At 36.8% G+C, this 5,626-nt stretch overlaps 1 pseudogene across 1 annotated transcript; it reads left to right on the forward strand.

The window, feature by feature from the left end:
- Positions 1-4,092: 4,092 nt before the first annotated feature.
- Positions 4,093-5,291, forward strand: LOC104676582 (annotated as a pseudogene). The gene has a single exon (XR_749940.2). The product of XR_749940.2 is annotated as a twinfilin-1 pseudogene (transcript).
- Positions 5,292-5,626: the final 335 nt, after the last annotated feature.

The following is a 5,626-nucleotide window of genomic DNA, read 5'->3' on the forward strand; positions in this document are numbered from 1 at the left end:
CATTCTATTATGCCAAAACAAACACGGGAGCCCCAAACAGATAAATCATGGGGAAGAAGTTGGACCAGGTCACTAGCTCATAAATTTTCATTTCAGAATACATCTGAATGCAAGATGAGGAGCTTAAAATCAAGCTGACATATAATAAAATAATCAGAAGTTAATTTCCAGTTTAATTAAAGGTATACTATGCATTGTAAGCCCACATGTAACCCCCCCAAAAAATGAACTATTTTGCTTTTCTGCATTTTCCAAATTCTGATGTGACAGAATTATTACACTGAAAAATTCCTAAACAAAGAGAGAAGACGGATTTAGAAATAAAATGCAAGATAAACATACAATTGGCCCACGTAGTTCAATACAGTTCATTTGGTGATCAGAACTAAATATCTTCAAAGAGAAAAATACAATCATCATAGAAATGACATAAAGTGAAAAGTATATTTTTGCAAATGAACGTATAAATGCATTTCCATTATTCATTACTGTGAATTTTTATGAAATTCAAAAATCCTATGTAAGAAGCTGCTTAATTCTTTACTGGAAAGTTCACTATAGTCAGAAATTCCAACGCAATTCTTCCAGAAGATTAGGAGCATGTCTCTTAACATTTCTTAGCTTTGATTTCCACATATGAAAACAAATGTACTAAGTTAGATGATCCATAAATTTTTTGTTCAAGGTGCTCTGATATGTACTTAGCACAAAAGGTAGAATTTATGTTTCCAAGACAAAATATTTTCCCACTGTTATTAAAAACAACATTTTAATGTACAAAACACTTTACATTTGACAAAGTACTTTAACATATATTACCCCATTGGATTCTCACAATCCACCAGCAATAAGTGTTACTCTAAATCTGAGACTTGGGAAAAGCAATAACTTGTTCAATAACTGGAACTTTAACCTAAGACATTTAATTATAAGCCAGTTTTGGCAAATGTAGTATATTGAAAATCCAGCTTATTACACACACACACACAACTCAGACAGTTCATTCTCAAACATCTATGGCCACCTTCCAAAATGCTGTCATCATTCTGACTGAGTTCTGTAGTATAAGAATGCTTGACTTCTCATGATTTATTGTTGACTTAAAGAAATGCAACTGAAGAGAAGTAACATACAAATATTAAACAAATGTGAACAAGTCCCTGTTTCTTGGTTAGCAGTATTCATTGAATTTTTTAGCTCAATATAAGTTGACATTACCAATTTTCTCATGGGCTGAATTGTCCCACCCTTCCCCAGGACTTAAATGTTGAACTCTTAACCCCCATTACCTCAGACTGTGACTGTATTTGGAGACAGGATCTTTAAATAGGTAAAGAAGTGAAAATAAGGTCATTAGAGTAGGCCCTACTCCAATATGACTAACGTCCCTATAAGAAGAGGAGATTAGGATACAGACACATACAGAAGGAAGACCATGTGAAGACACTGGGAAGATGACCATCTGCAAGCCAATGAGAGAGCCCTCAGAAGAAACCAGTCCTGCTAACACTTTGATAACCAACACTACTAGCTGCAAGAATTATGGGAAAATAGATTTATATTGTTCAAGCCACCCAAACTGTAGTACTTTGTTATGGTTGCCCTAGCAAACAAAATCCTATCTTCTTGTAATTTGCTGCTGCTACTGCTGCCACTGTTGAAATCAATGTCCACAGAGCACAAATGACCTACTCCAAGTAACAAAACAAGTTACTGTAAGAGCTGGACTGGAATCCAAATCCCTAGAAACCAATCTCATTTTTAAATAAAAATCTAATGTATGGGACAGAAAAAAAAAAAACGAATTGACACAGGAGTTAAGAAGAAATTACTTAGGGAGATAGTGAGGGTATGGAAGTCCTCAGTAAAGTTTTCCTGGTAATGAAAAGCAGCCCCAAATCATTTTCCTTTCTAACAAAGAGCAGCCTGTAAAATTGAGCTGCAGACACAGATGTCACCAGCTGTGCCAATCATGTTCAAAATGGCGGCTCTATCTTCCCTTCTCTGTCTGCCACGTGTACAGTAAGGAGCAGACAAGATGGAGCCTGCCTAAGGGAGAGTTCATTTGCATAATAAGATTAGAGTGGCCCTACCAGCCTTCCCTGCAGGCTATGTAAACATCACACCTGATCAAACCAATCTGTGAGCCCAATGTAAATCAGACACTGCCTCCTCTAGCTGGACTATAAAATCCGGTGCCTCCACCACCAGCGGGTCTTTCCTCTCCAAACTCCCCTCTCTCTCAATAGAGAGAGACCTGTTTTTCTTTCTCTTTCTTCTGCTTATTAAACCTCAGCTCCTAAACTCCTTGTGGGTGTCCATGTCCTAAATTTTCCTGGCACAAAACAACAAACCCCAGATATATACCCCAGACAACAGGGCTACTTCAGAATGATCAGATGAATTAAGGGAAAAAATGTTTTTTTGTGAAACTCCTGAAGACATTCCTAGTAATCCACAGAGCAACATCCGAAAATCAGTGCATTTAAAAGGCTGACATATTACACAGACATTAGCAGAGAAGTTTGTGAAATAAATGTTTTGAAACTTCCCTTTAGACTTTAGGTAATAAGCGACCTATTTTTATAGAAAATCAACACACATAGGATGATAAATATTTTCTGTAGTTGGTGAAACAAGATATAGAAGTTCAATTATAGCATTGAAGGTAGAAAAGTAACCAATAGAGAAACTAATACATTTCATAACTGCACCAGGAGGAAAAAGGAGAGGGGGTGAAAGAGGATATGGTTAAGCTGTATCTTTAGCAGAGTAGAGTAGGAAGCTTAATGTCTCAACCCAGAAACAGCCACATAAGCATTTATTAACCAGAAGAAAGTAACCACCAGAAGAAACCAGAAATAGCCAGAAATTATTGACTGTGGAGCTATGGGAGCAGAGATGAAGAGGCATGGGCAGGAAACTGTATTTTGATTATAAGCACTCCTGTAGTAGTAGTAGTAGTAGTAGTAGTAGTAGTAGTAGTAGTAGTAGTAGTAGTAGTAGTAGTGAGAGTGTGTGAAGTAGTTGGAGTAGTAGTGTGACAGTGTGAGAGTGTATGTGTAAGGGGGTGGGTGGGGAGAGAGGGAGGGACAGATTCTCTCTTTAAAGCAAAGAGGAAGAAAAGCTTTCATGGAGTTAATTCCTCTTTCCACATCCACCAAAGGGAATAGTAAAGTCTATGAGTATGTGCACACAGAAATGTAATTAAAAAAAAAAAAAACAATCAGGACAAAAATTACTAATCTTTCCATGCTGACTTCTATAATATTAAGCTACTACAGAACCCATCAAGCCCCTTCACAGTATTCCCTAAAAAAAGTTTTACCGAGGCAGAGAATTCCACTCTTTGCCTGCTGCGAATAAAGTCGAATCAGATCTATCCCTTGCTGTCACCCCTGAACCTCCCTCCTCCCATGGTGGAAAAAAAAATGTTTTAAAAACACACAAATAAAGCACTTTATATACTATGGTGGAATCTGCCTGTCCTCTGAAGTGGAAGACATTAAATTTCTATAGAATTCCATTTTGGTGCTAGAAATTCAATTCCAAACCATCCTATCATTTATTTTACTTCCCTGGACTGTTGAAAAATTGAAACAAAGTATGTATTTTGTTTTTCCCTTAAATATGAAGGCCAAAAAAATTGGCAATTTTTCTCTCTAAAAAGGAAGTCATGAAGGATGTATTAAAAATCATAAGATAACCCAAAAATCTATCTCCCTTTAAGGATATTAAGATCAACTATAAAAAGGTCTCTTGAAAATTACATGCCAAAACATAAAATCATATAACTTTGATCAATTTTGTCATAAATTGGCAGAATAGAAAGTTCCTTTTAAAATCATATAACTTTGATCAATTTTGTCATAAATTGGCAGAATAGAAAGTTCCTTTTAATAACAATTGCTCCTCTAGAATAACTTCTACATTCAATAGAATGTAGAAGTTGTTACATTTCAATGTCAAGTCTCAGTTAAGGATGATAGCTACATTTGCCAAAACAATGCATAACATGTAAGGCTGATGCATCTTGAATTCACAATAATATTGAAGGAAAAGGGGGCCGCTCGCCGAATTCAGTGCCGGAGCCGGGAACTAGCAGCCGCCGCCATGTACCACCAGACCGGCATCCAAGCGAGTGCAGATGTTAAAGAGATCTTTGCCAGAGCCAGAAATGGAAAGTACAGACTTCTGAAAATATCTATTGAAAATGAGCAACTTGTGATTGTATCATATAGTCAGCCTTCAGATTCCTGGGATAAGGATTATGATTCCTTTGTTTACCCCTGTTGGAGGACAAACAACCGTGCTATATATTATTCAGGTTAGAGTCTCAGAATGCCCAGGGATATGAATGGATATTCATTGCATGGTCTCCAGATCATTCTCATGTTCGTCAAAAGATGTTGTATGCAGCAACAAGAGCAACCCTGAAGAAGGAATTTGGAGGTGACCACATTAAAGATGAAGTATTTGGAACAGTAAAGGAAGATGTATCATTACACGGATATAAAAAATACTTGCTGTCACAATCTTCCCCTGCCCCACTGACTGCAGCTGAGGAAGAATTACGACAGATTAAAATCAGCGAGGTACAGACTGACGTGGGTGTGGACACTAAGCATCAAACACTACAAGGAGTACCATTTCCCATTTCTCGAGAAGCCTTTCAGGCTTTGGAAAAACTGAATAACAGACAGCTCAACTATGTGCAGTTGGAAATAGATATAAAAAATGAAATTATAACTTTGGCCAACACAACAAATACAGAACTAAAAGATTTGCCAAAGAGGATTCCCAAGGATTCAGCTCGTTACCATTTCTTTCTGTATAAACATTCCCATGAAGGAGACTATTTAGAGTCCATAGTTTTTATTTATTCAATGCCCGGATACACACGCAGTATAAGAGAGCGGATGCTGTATTCTAGCTGCAAGAGCCCTCTGCTAGAAATTGTAGAAAGACAACTACAAATGGATGTAATTAGAAAGACTGAGATAGACAATGGGGATGAGTTGACTGCAGACTTCCTTTATGAAGAAGTACATCCCAAGCAGCATGCACACAAGCAAAGTTTTGCAAAACCAAAAGGTCCTGCAGGAAAAAGAGGAATTCGAAGACTAATTAGGGGCCCAGCGGAAACTGAAGCTACTAGTGATTAAAGTCATCACATTAAACATTGCAATACTAGTTTTTTAAAAGTCCAGCTTTTAGTACAGGAGAACTGAAATCATTCCATGTTGATATAAAGTGGGGAAAAAAATTGTACTTTTTGGAAAATAGCACTTTTCACTTCTGTGTGTTTTTAAATTTAATGTTATAGAAAACTCATGATTTCTATTTTTGAGTTAAAGCTAGAAAAGGGTTCAACATAGTGTTTAATTTTGTCACACTGTTTTCATAGTGTTGATTCCACACTTCAAATACTTCTTAAAATTTTATACAGTTGGGCCAGTTCTAGAAAGTCTGATTTCTCAAAGGGTAAACTTCCTACTTTCTTGTGGGACAGAAAGACCTTAAAGTATTCATATTACTTAATGAATATGTTAAGGACTAGGCTAGAGTATTTTCTAAGCTGGAAACTTAGTGTGTCTCGGAAAAGGCCGGAAGTTGCTTACTCCGA

The sequence above is a fragment of the Rhinopithecus roxellana genome, chromosome 17 (genome assembly GCF_007565055.1).
Source record: "Rhinopithecus roxellana isolate Shanxi Qingling chromosome 17, ASM756505v1, whole genome shotgun sequence".
Classification (NCBI taxonomy): domain Eukaryota; kingdom Metazoa; phylum Chordata; class Mammalia; order Primates; family Cercopithecidae; genus Rhinopithecus; species Rhinopithecus roxellana.